The sequence below is a fragment of the Lynx rufus genome, unplaced genomic scaffold (assembly GCF_022079265.1).
Source record: "Lynx rufus isolate CCGP_SWC_20201006 ecotype Redwood Valley unplaced genomic scaffold, mLynRuf1.p SCAF_20, whole genome shotgun sequence".
NCBI classification, from domain to species: Eukaryota; Metazoa; Chordata; class Mammalia; order Carnivora; family Felidae; genus Lynx; species Lynx rufus.
In genome coordinates, this window is record NW_025814835.1 from 1,912,598 (window position 1) to 1,927,166 (window position 14,569).

At 51.4% G+C, this 14,569-nt stretch overlaps 1 pseudogene; it reads left to right on the top strand.

The window, feature by feature from the left end:
* Nucleotides 1-3,770: 3,770 nt before the first annotated feature.
* On the top strand, nt 3,771-3,869 carry LOC124517185 (uncharacterized; annotated as a pseudogene).
* Nucleotides 3,870-14,569: the final 10,700 nt, after the last annotated feature.

Sequence of the window (14,569 nt, forward strand, 5' to 3'; positions counted from 1 at the left end):
GGCCCGTGGGCCCCAGACCGGAACGGCACAATCCGGGAGACTATGGGGCTGTGGTCCTAAATCTACGAGCTGAGAAAACCATTCTCGGGTGGCATGTCCTTGTTCACAGAGTCCGAGTCATTGGCTACAAAAGCTGACCTTGGACATGAGATTACCTAATGCAGCTGTGGCCGAGGTGCCCTGCGTCCTCCCTACCGGACGCTGCTCCGGCGGGGGACAGGGGCACAGGCAGAGTCCCGGGCCAAGTGTGCAGCTGGGATGGGAGTTTGCACCAACTTTCCACGTGCATCAGCAGCGTGGCTCTAGGAGCGCTCTTGCCTCTTGAGGACCCAGTCTGGATTCTATTTCCATTTTCTACTCCTTTAATATTCCTTCCCGGGGATTTGCATCCCACAGCCTCAAAATACCCAAATTCCCTGCCTCTGAGGGGGATGGGTGTAAAGTATGTCGTTAGTATTAAAATAACTGAAATCAACAAGTTATAAACCCTGGCTGTTGCAATGGTTCCACCTTTAGAGGGCTTAATCAATCCGTTCGTGTTGTTCCAATATTCCTTAATGATTTACTTTGCAATGATTTGTTTTTAAAGAGTAAAACCCTCTTCAAACAAGCACTGCTAAGTATGATTTCCCTGAGAGGCTCCTTGTGAGCCCCCGCGCATATGCCTTGAGCTGAAGGTTGGAATTTGGACACCGACGACCCCAACCCAAGAATGTGTGACAAACAGCAATAAAAAACGGCCGGGTTTTGTCTTTATGTGGTTATGTAAACTGGTGCTAATTTTTTTTTTTAAGGAAAAAAGGATCCTACAGCAGAGTGACAGAGGGATGCTTCAGCAGCAAACAAAATGAATACTTGCTTTAAAAAAATGTCAAAATGTGGATGTGCCTCCAATCATTTAAAAAATAGAAGGTGATAAGTTGAAAATGTCAGGTAATTGGCAGACAGATAGAAAGTTAAACTGTGTCCTCAGTGAAGAAAATTAACCAGCAGCTGCCAGCAGGGACCCCAAGGTCATGTGAATGCCAGAATCAAGCAAAGCCCAATCATTCAGAAGGGGTTCTCGGCTGATATCCCCCTCCCTGGTCATTTCCAGATCTCTCAGGAACTGCCCTGAACCACTGCCAACATGTGTTCATTTCTAAAAATTACATAGATTGTGATTTATTACCCATCACACTACAAAAATCCACTGTGAATTAAATCAGCCCTTTGTTTAAATTGCTCCTCGGCAATACGTATCATATCATCATAAATGACATTGAAGTTATAATCTGCAGTCGCCGGCCTCAGCCACTGATAAGGCTCCACCATGGGGCGATCAATACTTACTATTCATTTTTGAAATTATCTTCACATTGATCCCTGAACAAGCGCCAGCCACACAGAGGCACAGCCTTTAATACAATAATTATATAAAGGTTTACAGGCTCATCCTCCCAGCCAATAAAAGCTGTCAACTGGCAGGGACAGTTACAATCCCATAATCCATCAAAACCCTGTTCTCTGACCTGTGGGCTTCTGGGCTTTCGGGAGAGCACGATAAACACGCTCATCGAGGGAGGACGGTGTGCAGGCGGACCAGACAAAGGCTGCGATGGATATTACTGATTAACGAAAAATCCTCCGAGTGGCCGGAGTCCTCTTTTTTATGATGGGAACAATGAAGGGTCATCTATTCATCTATTTGCTAATTGTAATTCAACAAGGAGAACACAGCCAGCCACTTCTCTGCCTTTACTTTTAGGTCTTTAATTTATCCGGTTTGACTGTGTACCAGATGATTTACAGTAATGAAGTAAGCCCGTGGAAATCATAGTGGAGACAGGTACCTTAGCAAAGGGACAAGCGAGGGTCTGAGACCAGAGAAGGGGAGACAGATCAATGGGCGCGGAACTTAGTGTCAGAGCTCTTCCACACACACACACACACACACACACACACACACACGTGCAGACACACACACACAGATGCACACAGGCCCAGACACACGGACATACACGATCAAACACGGGAAAACACACATACACAAGAGCACAGACAGAGACACGTGCACGCACACGGACACACAGATACGCACAGACGTAGGTGAACAAACATGGGCAAACACACATATTCGTGCATGCAAGGACACACAAGGACACAGGCGCATGCACGTACACAGACACACATACACCGGTACAGACACACAGGCACACGGGTGTAGACACACATGAACACACACAGCTAAACACACATACATGCAAGGACACACAGGACATACACAGACATGCACACACACACACACACACACAGAATTATAGTAAAAATCTTCCCAGTCAAGACTGTGAGGACATCTTGACTTAATAAGAAATCCTGCAACTTTTCTGTACCTGTGTGTCTATTTTGCCATTAATTATAACAAAGTCATTTACCAAGTCTGTTTAATGTGTCATTGAATTTAACTTTGCTTAGCTAGTGGGATATACCTTGAATCGTCTATTATTTTCAGCTGTTTTCAGGCATGATTTGAAGCATGAACCTGTGCTTCCCCGGGGGCCGGGCAGGGTGGCCGGGGGAGCCGTGGGTCCGACGCCGTGTCCAGCTACAGACCATGGGCTTCCTCTTGCTTTGGAGCAGATGGGGAGTCACCGTAAGCCCCTTGAGGTTGAGGGGTAGTGGGGGTCCTACAGGGAGAGCAGGGGCCCCTGCAGCACGTACTTGGAAGGAAGACAGCCGTGGTTCCACGTGGGCTGGGGCCTCAGGGACATGAACCTCCACCCAATGCCAGAGTCTATCCTCCGATCTCCTGTCCAAGTGAGTTTCCGAGGTGGTGTAGATCTTGGTAGTGTCCAAAATGACAAATTACTGGCCTTTAATGGGCTTTTTTGAAAGTTTGTTATTAGTTAAAATTGTCAACATTAAAACACTGCAGAGAAATTGTCAGGTGACAGAGAGTGACTCTATTTCCAGTGTTTTCGTCGTCATTTGGGTGGGAGCGCGTGTTCACGTTTTCTGAGTCCGCGAACAGGGCTGTCGGCTAGGACGACTGAGGGCACTGGCCGATCGGGTTCCCCTGCTCTCACACAGCAAGTGCAGTTAGGGCTGTACGTGGTGGGCAAGGGCGTCCAGTCTCCCGACTTCACAGGAAGGTGCTGGATGGGAACGATTTTAAAAAATAAACAGCAGGTTTAGAGTTACCAGGATTTGTGCTAGGCTTTCACGTCTTCCAACTCATTACACGTTTTTTATTTTTATTTATTTCCTTTTCAGTTTATTTATTTATTTATTTATTTAGAGAGCACAGAGCCCTATGAGGGGCTCAAACTCACCGACTGTGAGATCACGACCTGAGCAGAAATCAACAGTCAGACTTACCCAGCTGAACCACCCAGGCGCCCCACTGTATTTTTTATGTTTAAAATGCTCCATTACATGCCCTTTAAGGCCACACAGTAGAGCAGGAGCCCTGCCTTCAAAATGCTCTGCAAAGCTCTGCGAAGCTCCACACCAGCTCCCAGAGCGACTCGGTTCCTCCAGAGAAACAGGGCGTGGGAAGCGTGTCCCCACGTCCAGAGGCACAGGCACCATGGAGACCCGGCATCTGCCCATCATAGCCTCCTGGTTTGCGCAGCTCCTCTGGCGGCAAACCATCCTGAGAAACGGAAGGGGAGAAAATATGTAAAAACACAGAGGGCATCAGTGTGGAAGCTTCCATGTCCAAACAGACCCCTGGCGGCAAGGCACGGTACCTTCTTCCCGTGTCAAACCAAAGAAAGCGTCCCAAGTGTGTGCTGTGGAAGCACATATGCTAAAATGCACCGATACAGAGACTGGGGTGGCCCCTTTGTAAGGATGACAGGCACGTTTGTGAAGCCTTCCATAGTTTTAAGGGAAAAAAAGGAAGGAAGCATCCTGGCGATGGCGGCCCAGCGATGGCGGCCCAGGCCTCCCCCGTGCACCACTGACAGTGTCTGCGGCCATGGCCGCCAGCGCCTGGCAGCGTCCCTGCCCTCGCAGCGCACACAGCTCACCGACCGCACTTCAGCCCGCGAGAGGATGCACATTCCCTATGGGGGACACACCCTCAGACCCGCAGGAAGGTGCCTGGGGAGGAGGCCCAGGGCTCAGGGCTCCAGGGTCTACGCCTCCCCCAGCAGAGGAGGCGTTCCGTCCTCGGCCCCCTCTAGAGGGCGGGGCACGCCTAATCCACGTTCCAGGAAAACGTATGGTGAAGGGCGGGCCTCCCGCAGCGTCAGGGGGACGCGGGTCGCGGCGCCAGGGAGAGTGTCACCGGAAAGGAAAACACGGAGTTGAATGGAGAATTGGGGTTCATCACGCGGGCACAGACCAAGTTCTCAGATTCTCTCAGGAAGCTGTTTGGAAGCCACTGTGCTTCCCTGAGGTGCGTGCTTCCTGCTGGGAAACCCCGAAACCTCGTGCGGTGACCCGTCTGGATGGAGCTTCAAAGCTTATCCAAACCTGAAACCCCGACTGGGCTCAGAGTGGGACAGCGCCGCCCTCGCTGTGGCCTGGGCACGCAGTCCCCATTCCTCTGGACAGGCCGACTGCTCTAACCCGGCACCCACACTGGGTGGACATACACAGCTGCACATCATCTCACCGTTCTGGAGGTTGGATGTCAACACAGGGAGGCCACGGGTGTGCTCGGATCCATCCACACTCGGGCCACCGGCGTGCTCCGGTCCCAGGGTGTCCACACTCGGGCCACCGGCGTGCTCCAGTTCCTTGAAGGCCCTTCCCTGAGTTCCCGATGGCGTACTTTTCAGTTGATCTCCATGCCTGGCAGGGGTGGCAATGGAGCCCCTGTCTTCTCAACGGCACTGATTCTGTGACTTGAGCTCCTCTCATGACCTCACCACCTCCCCTCAGCCTCACCTCCTCACACCATCACCTTGAGGGGCACGATTTCAACAGAGGGATTTGAGGAGCACAAACATTCAGTCCATTGCAAGAACCCCCAGTGGTTTTCCAGTTCCTTAGGACAGAGAACAAAGTTCCTGACAAAGCTGAAGACCTTCCACGAGCAGAGGCTTCACCTCCGTCAGCAGGAGGTTCCTGCCTCATCCCCACACCGAGAACTCGGTGTCCCCTCCCCTCTAACACTTTACATGTTCTCGCCTCTGTCTGGAGCTCTCTCCCTTCACACCACCATGGCCCCCCTCCCAGAAACCCTCCAAATCTCAACACACAGGGCTGCCCTGGGGGCTCCCTGCCTGACCCCTTCTCCTTCTACCTCATTTACCTCACTTACGCCTTACCCTTTGAAGCACTGACCACCGTGTAAATTCAATGCTCAGGTGATGGTTAGACCAACCTCCTGCTCCTTTCTGGACTGTGAGCTCCCAAAGCATCAACTCTTTTGGTTAATAATGGCACCCTTAGGGCGAGACACCAGTGGTCCAACCTGTTGGCACTTTACAAGTATGTGCTGAGTGAGTAAATGAATGGTTCAACCCCAGGTCATTTGAGCACAGGATTACGCTCATACCTAATGTGTCAAGGTTCTCAATAGTCTTGGTCATCGACATCCAACAAAGAACTTGTTAAAAACTATTATGTAAAAGACACATAACGTGAAACCTGCCATCTTAGGGTTAAGTATATTCACATCGCTGTGAAACGCCCTCCACGACATCTTCAACTTGCAAATCTGAAAGCACATACCCATTAAACACAGCTCTCCCTTTTCCCTCCCCCTAACCACTGGGGACCCCCATTCCATCTTCCGTCTCTGTGATTTTGACTCCTCAGGGGACCTCATACGTGGAATCACGTGGCATTTGTCCTTCGTAGCTGGTTTACTTCGTTTTGCATGACGTGTTCAAGGTTCATCCACGTGGTAGCAGGTGACAGAATCTCTTCACTTTTTAAGGCCGCGCCACATTCCGTCGTGGGGATTTACCGCATTTGGTTCATCCGTTCATCATCAGTGGACACTTGCTGCTTCCGCCTTTTGAAGAGTGTGAATGGTGCTGCCATGAACACAGCTGTGCAAATATCTCCGCCAGATCCAGCTTCCAGTTCTTTTGGAGAAATACCCAGACGTGGGATTGCTGGGTCACACGATTACCCTAGTTTCCTATTTCCACAGTGGCCACACCATTTCGTACTCTCACCCACGGTGTGCAAGGACCTCATTTCTCCACATCCTCGCGTGCGGTGGCTCTCTCTGTGTGTTTCTTCGGGATAGTAACCATTCTACCAGGTATGAGGTGATCCCTCACTGCAGTTTTGGTATGCAGTTTGGATGGTTAGTGATGCTGAAGTCTTCTAGAACTTGTTGAGTCAGAGTTCAGTGAGAAGAGTCTTTACACAGCAGGACAACTGTAGGGCTCTGAACACCTGTCCTCAGTCTTCCCTCCTTCCAGACTTACCACCGTTCTGCTGCTTCACGGTTCCCATTTTCCCACCAAGCGACACCTCCCTGCTGACACACCCCATGACTCCCTGCCTGGATGCCTTTGCCCACGGTCTGTTCTCTGTATCATGCCCTCCTCCCACATTCCCAGACGCGTTCCCCTGTCAAGGACGAGCTTGAATGCTCCCTCACGTTTGAAGCCCTCCCGGGCCAGCTGTAAGCGAAATCTTCTCATTTCTACTTTATACGGTAGGCTAGATGAGGGTTTCTCAGTCTCAGCTCCACTGACGTTTGGGGCCAAATAATTCTTTGTGGGGGAGCCGTCTTGTACATCGTAGGGTTTTTAGCCACGTCTTACTTGATTCCAGCATTGCTTCCCCCTGCAAAATGTTCAGACATCACCTAGTGTCCTAGTGTTCCCTGTAAAATTATCATGCCCGCCTCCCCTTCTTCATAAGCAGTGGCTCTAATGGCGTTAGGATCCTCATCTTGGATCTGGAACTCATAATGCCGGCTTCCAGGATTCGGGACTTGCAGGACGTCCCCGCGGTCACTCACTCGATACTTCATTACCTCCTTTATTCCTGGGCTGTTCGGCGCTAAACAACTCAGAAGAAACATGGCTCCTGGGTGGAGATGATCCTAAGAGCTGGTGCCCACAAGGTTTCTTTGAGAAGTCCAACCAAGGCCTGGTCCTGCCGACCAGAGAGGTTAGGCCAGGATTTGGGGACAGAATTGTAAAGTGCTCGCTCAAGGCCACTGGCACGTGCGGTGTGCCGCCCTCGTGTCCCATCACACGCCTCCCCTCTGGTCCTCTCCTCTGCGAAGATGCACACACAGTAGTGTGTGTTCTGGCTCCCCATGAGCGTGTGTGTGTGTGTGTGTGTGTGTCTGCGTGAATTCCTTAACAGTGTCCAAGTGTAGACAGTTATGCTTGCCATACTCGAAATGCTTCCTCGTATTTCAAATTCTCCTCTGTAAGTCAAACCCCATGAACACATCACATATATCATATTATTTCAAAGTTAAAATGCAAAGTAATCTTAAATTTCAGCGTTAGGATCATATGTTGGAAAGCGAGGTGAGGAAGCGACGTGAATGAGGCAAACACCGTGCGTTGTTCCAACAGGGATAAGGGAGAAAGTTCACTGAAACGGGTCAGATCTTCAGGAAGACACGTGCTCTGGCAGGAGGCATAGCTCAGTGGCGTGGTGTTCCAGGTGGAGGTTTACAGAGAGGGAAGGACAGTGGCATAGAATCGATGAAGGAGCAAGGAGGTCACAGTGACGTGAGTGAGAACGGCCCCTGGTGGGAAAGCCCACAGGAAAGCAGCACTGATTATTGGGCGGCGGGGGGGATCAGACATGACACTGGGGCCACGGGTGGCGATCACGGGGAGCACTCTCAAGAGGCTGGTGGCCTCACCCCTGGCGTGGACTTTGGGAGTGGATGTGTGGCGGGGGGGGTGCTGGTGTGTGCGTGTGGATGTACGTGTTCCTGCCCTGGACGTGCACCGCGGGGAGGTGGCCAATCTATACTGGGGCCAATGTAGATAGTCTCCAGGTAGGTACGTCGTAGCAAGTATAATCCTTTTTGACACTTCTGGAATATCAGCCGTTAGACTCCTACCGTGGGGGCAACCATAAAATAGATGGAACGATGCGGTGTTTTTTTTTCCCTAGGATGGGCTTACCTAGTGTTTGCCGAATTTATGCGTAGACAGGGACAGTAGGAAATTGAGCACAGTAGAGACAGTGCCTATCACGGGGCCCGCGAAGAGTCTCGACGAGAAGGTTCCCACGCACGGGGAGCTCGTGCCCGGAGGCCGCGCCGTGGAGATTCTCCCCCGGAACCCTCTTCTCCACGCTTCAGGTCGTCACATGTGTGTCTGGTTCTCACATCCCACTAGACAGTGGCACGTATGAGTGCTAAAATACGGCCACGTAACGACACATGCGAGGCTCTCAGGATACTTGAGATGCCTTAACTTGTATTTTTATTTAATTGCTTTCGACTTATAACAATGGGGAAGTAGTGAGCTGTGTAAGAACAGCGGTACCTGAGCAGCAGACGATGTATCTATTATCCGGCTCGCATGAAGGTCACCGACCTATGGCAGTTGCAGTAGCAGAAACATTAGAAATCATGTGCAATTTAATCTTTACACAAATAAAGGAGAAGTATCACAATGCCTGAATAATGAAGACTCTCGCGGAGAAAAAGAGAAGTCTGTCCCCGAGGAGAGTCCTCATTTTCTCTGCTGCACTGTTCCGACGCGCACACACCGAGATCCGCTCTCGGGCTGACACTCGTATTAATAGAATTTTGGCTGGGAGAGAGTCGATGTTCTCAGTGATTGCCCTGCGCAGCTGTGACTCAGTTCTCCCGCACCCGCTCATCACTGCCCCGTGTCAGTTCGCCGAGACCGTTGTTTGCTGGGAAACTGTCATCGGGACTGAAATTAACCGTTTTCCCTCCTGTTACGAGTGAGAATGTCCCTCGCGTTTCAGGAGATGCCTGCTGCACCTAAACCCTCGGTAAAGTTACAAAGAAAGGAAACACCAGCTTTCACCCAACGTGAGATAAAGTTGAGACACCGCCCTGAGAATTATAAATCGGGGACTTCTGCGGTGGAAATGAAGTGTCTAGGCGTCATGTCTGTTAGAACGGGGAATGATTCTTGCTTTTGTACGAGCCGCCGTGAAGGTCTGCTGTGATCCCGCAGGAGAGCCGCGCTTCTGTCTGAAAAGACCTCAGCTCGCGGCCAACGGACCCAGGCGCCCGAGGTGGGTGTGCGGGAAGGCGTTGGCCCTGCAGCTGGAGAGCCCAGGGTCGACGAAGGCACGGCCTCCCTGTCGCCTTTCCTGCACGTGGCACGGGGACCAGGAGGTGGAAGTCTCGTGCCCTCATTCCCGTGGTCTCCAAGAGAACCAGGATAGAGAATCACACAGCAAAAGGGAGAGAGGGAGACTCATCTCTGAGAGCAGAGTTCCTGTTTGGCTTCACTTTCTTATACTTAAGTAAATTCTTTTTATTGTAGAACAATGTTAGATTTACACAAATTTGCAAAGATCGTACAAAGAGTTCCCAGGGACCTTTGCCCGTCTCCCTGGTGTAAACAACCCACGTTACCAGGGTGCGTTTGGCACAGCTGAGGGACCAGCATCGACACGCTGTTATTAACCTCAGTCCATCTTTCATTTGGACTTCCCTCGCCTTTCCCTAATGTCTGTCCCTCTGTTCGGGACTCCGTCCAGGACAGCGCGTGGCACGCAGGCATAATGTCTGCTTACTCTCCTCTGTGAGTGCTTCTCACACCGCGCTTGGTTTCCATGACCTTGGCAGTCCCAGGTAGAACGGGCAGGCACGGTATCGGATGCCTCTCCAGCGGAATTTGCCTGAAGGTTTACTCATGATTCGGTTTTGGGAGGAAGACCACAACAGCAGGGCGCCCTTGCCGTCACGTCAGACCGGAGCGCATCCTATCCGCGGGACACACGCCTGATGCTGACCTCCCTCGCCCGGCTGTGTGTCCGTCAGGCGTCCCTCCCCCTTTCCATGCCGCTCTTTTGGGGAACAACGTACAGGCCACCCTTCACGGGTGGGGAGTTACGTTCCATCTACCCCAGGGCGGGTAGCTACATAAATTATGTGGAATTCTTTGATGGAAATTGATCTCTTTCCCCCCATTTATTTATTCACTTATGTTTTGCACGTCAGTGTGGACTCATGGCTATTTATTTTATGCTTCGGTTTGTAATCCGATGCTGTTATTGACTTCGTTGCCCAGATGGTTCCGGCTTTGGCCACTAGGAACTCTTGCATCTGGCCCCTGTGTCCCTTAACACACCCCCATCACTGTGGGAGCTTTTCTTCTTTCGTACTCTGTCACTACAAGACGCTGCAGGCTTCTCTGTAGCAGGGGCCAAGGTGCTGGACGTGCTTGTTACTGATGGGGGGCGGTGTTTCCTCTCAGCCAGAGGGAGGAAACGCACGCGTGTGAACTAATCCGTGTGCACACGCCCCTCCCTCGCGCTCCCTCCATCCATCCTCCTGTGTACCTATTTATCTATCATTGATCTATCTATTCATCGTCTTTTTCTGTAACCTCCCATTCGACAGTGGGAAACCTGGCTCCCACCAGCCATCATCTATTCTGTTATCTGTTTAATTTCTGTATACAAGGGCAGGATTTTCAGGAGACACGCCCACCAGCATAAGCCGGGGACCTGCCTTTTCCCCACTAGCTCTCAAACGTGTCCCGGTACAGGGTGCCCTGACCCCAGGGCCATGCCAGGCTCCCGGAAGACGCCTCGGGACCGGATCCAATGTGGGCTGTTTGCCATTTCTGGGAGGACAGCCATGATCTGAAGCCTCTGTCGGCATGAACGACAGGTGAACTCCACAGCCCCTAAGCACAGGTGTGCATCACCTAGAGACCCAGAGAACCCTCCCTCGAGGACGTGCCGGACCTGCTCCCTGAGAGCTGTCTGAAAGCTGTCCAACTCGAGCTATTATAATCATCAGGCTTATTTAAATTTCAACTAAGCAACATTCTAAAACTAAGATTTTTTTTTCCTTTGTTTTCTTGCTGTGCTGGTTAGAAATTACCTGTGTCTTGAAATCAAACATGAATTTAGGGATTCATTTACTGAATAAAAAGTGCTTTTATGTTTGTTTTGTCTTGCCTCTATGAAGTGGATCCTTCCTTGCGTGATGGGGCCCCAAGAAATTAAACTATGGCGTGCTTGTCTGTGGGGCCAGTGCAAACCCAGTCTGAGGGAGCAGCTCTGGGCTTTGCATGAGGAATTGCATTGTGGGGACCTTCCAAGGAAGCACCAGTCACCGCCAGAAACAGACACACCCATTAGCACACGCGTCTGTCTCCACCGCCATTTTGAAACACCTAATTATTATATTACATGTACATGGCGAGCTACTCCCAGCCTCTCAAGGGCGGGAGGATGACACATTGGACAGTGAAAAGCTTTGTAGAACAGCCACTAAACCAAATGTGCTGTTCTTTGTTTGTTTCCAAATAATCTCTATCCAAGCAATGCTTTTCAAGAGAGCACAGCGGTCCTGGGTTGTTTCTGACCTAAGAACAGGCATCAAGTACATTGCTACAAACGTCAATCAGCGTAATCTTCCCCAAAGGTAATGTGTGCACATTTGCAGCATCGGCGGGCACCGACACCCACCTTGAATATCAGAATCCACCACGCGCAGGGGGAGGAGGAACCTCTCCCAGGCTGTGGGCATCCTGTCCTCCCTCGTGGAGTCACGGATGCAAATGGCAGCTGTGAATTCCAAGGCAAAGACGTTGACACCGGATTACAGTTTCAACTAGCAAGGGGAACATCGTTTTCCTCTAATAAATTATTCTTGAAGGAAGAAAAATAGAAATTCTGATGTGTCCCTTCCTCGATGATGTTGGGATGCTCGTGTCCGTTCCAGCTGTGAGAAAGCATAGCGTAATGACCGACGGCTAAAATCGAGTATTTATGTTACACAATGAGATGAATGCTTTTGTTTCCAAAGTATAGTTAAGGCAGAGTAGTAAATCCTGGCTCTGATGCATTACGTGCTCCCAAACAAGACAAGGTAAACAAGATGAAGCCTAAACAGGGTCAGAGCAGAGACACGTCTGCCCATATGGAGCTGGAAGGGAAGGACATGCACATCGGATCGCAGACAGAGCCAGGGTCCTCATGGCCTCTGAGGAGCAGGCAGTGACATATGGGACCGCAGCTCCGGGTGGAGCAGAGCCATGCGGCAGCACAAGAAGAGATGCGTGACCAGGGGCCCACGCTGGAATCCCAATCCTTAAAACGCGGTGAAAGTTGCACGCAGGGGAAAAGGTGTGGCCAAACTCTGGAAGGGGGTAGAAGGGCCGGTAAAGGGGAGCACGTGCCCCTGACCCAGGTGGGTGTGGCCCCTGCCCGTGCTCCCCACAGCAGCGTCCTTCAAAGCATCCTTGGCCTCCCTCACCCCTTGGGCCGGCTATGCTGGAAAACACAAGTGCACCCTCACCTGGCCCTTGTGTCCTTTTGTTAACATTCCTGCCTCCCGACTCGATTGTACACCGTGTTTGTATTTGGTGTCGTTCTCCCTCCAGTTGAACCTGCTGACCATCTTCAGCTCGTCATAACGTCGGCCTTTAGTGAGTCTCCAGTGTCAATGTATGGTGAAGAAGGCTTGGTAGGAAGGCTGTTCATCAAGTCAGTCATAATCCCTCACCCGATCTGTCTTCCGAAAGTGCTTACATGTATACAAAAGAAAGATGTTCCCTAAAATGTGAAAGTGGGGGATACACCTACTTGGGTTTTCGAGGACGGTCTGAGTAGCCAGCTTTATCTGCATTTGGGATTTCTCTTTTGATGGGCTGAGCAGTGGTGTATTCTAGCCCTGTGTTCTAGAATCTACCAAAAATGTATTCTTCCCGTTATTTGATATAAAAGTTCAAATTTAACTTTGTCTCTGTTACTATAAAACATCTGTGGAAGAACACAGAGAACGATCCATCAGCCCTGCTTCTCCCTTTGTGTGTAACCCCAACTGCCGATTTAAGAGGACATTTCCAAATAGAAAGCCTAGACCGAATTCAGGGTTTCCGATTCTGCTATCTGGGATGGAACCCAACTCATCAGGCACCAAACAGGCTTGCTTGTGTTTTCTCTCTTTTTTCTGTTTCCATTATTTGGCAGAATCTCCTTTATATTTTACCCCCTCACATTAAAGTCACTTTTGTTTTCATAAATGGAATGGCGGTGTAGGCTCAGCCAAGGACAGGAAGGGAGGGTGTGGGGTCACATTGCCACTTAGTCAACTGCCACCCGATAATGTCCTTGGCATCCCAAACAGAAATTTCCAACGGCAAATAACCAAGCATGCTTTAAATACATAACTATGTGCCTGCCTCGCTGCGTTTTCTACACGACATTGTTTCTCCTTGACACATCAAATCAATGCTGATAGACACAGGACCCCTCTGGCTTCCCTGGTAATCTAGGATTTCATGTGAGAGTACATACTGCCCTAATTACTCTGTCTTTGTGCAAAATATTGTATGTGGTTTGGTTAAGCTTGCACAAATCTCGCCAAGTTGCTGTCCTTCGAAAAAATAAGCAAGTGCTCAGTTTTTCAAATCGCCAAGAATGACTTTGCCCGTGAAATTTGGACAGACACGGTCTCAGGAAATCGCAGGTGGACCACAGCGATCTCGATTCCGAGACGTTTTCGGAGCAAAATGTTTGCGCATCTTCCCGCGTGATCGTTGGGGTGTGAGTCTTACTAGGACACAGAGGGGGTGGATGCTGTCTCCATGGGTGGACGAGGTCCTCCAAGGCACCCAGTGCAGCCCACTGGCCACACGTCTCCCCACGGGAGGGGGAGCGAACGGAGCACACACCGCTCACCAAGGGGCAGGCGGCGGATCGTGTTACCCCCCCCCCCCGCCCCTTCCCAGGGGAGCCCTGCGGAGTCACCGGTAAGGTCATTAGACAGCGCTCGGAAATCACAGTTCTGGCGTCTGCGTAGACGATGAGATGTTGGGATCAGTGACACTGGGACAGACGCTCGCAAAAGCTGCCTGAGAGTCCCACCGATACTCAGGGACGTCACAGCCGTGCTGTCAGTGAAACGTCCTGGACGCCCTGAGTTTCCAGAAGCAGGGTGCACGATGTGGTCTCTGAAGCAGAGTGGAGTAGGACCCACAGGGCTGGCCGGGTCCACCAGGGGTCTCTAGGCGCCCATGACGGTAACGAGCTCCCACTCTTCAGGTAGAAAGGAACATTAAAAGACACTGAGCCGCAGAACCGTGAGGGCCAGACAACTGGGACTGGAGGCCACCGGACAGGAAGGCGGTCCCCAGAGCCGCTCCCGGGAGTCAGTGGGCAGGACGTGCGTCGCACACGCGGGAGCTGCTGGCTGCCACCTCTGCCCACGTTCACAGCAGAGGCCCTGAGGCCATAGGTGTCCTTCCCAGAGCAGAGGCGGCCACCTGCAAGCGAGCTGGGGCGGGGCACCCCAGGAGCAGGTGGCGAACTCTGTCTCATGGGGGAAGGCCGTGTGGGGAGGGGGGCACAGGACAGCAGGGGCGCCGGCTGCCCCCAGCAGTCCTTCTCCCCCAGAGGTGCAGTTGCCCTGCCAAGGCCAAGCCTTGGCGGGAGCGGGGCGGGGTCAGGACAGGCTGCCGAGCGGTGAAGA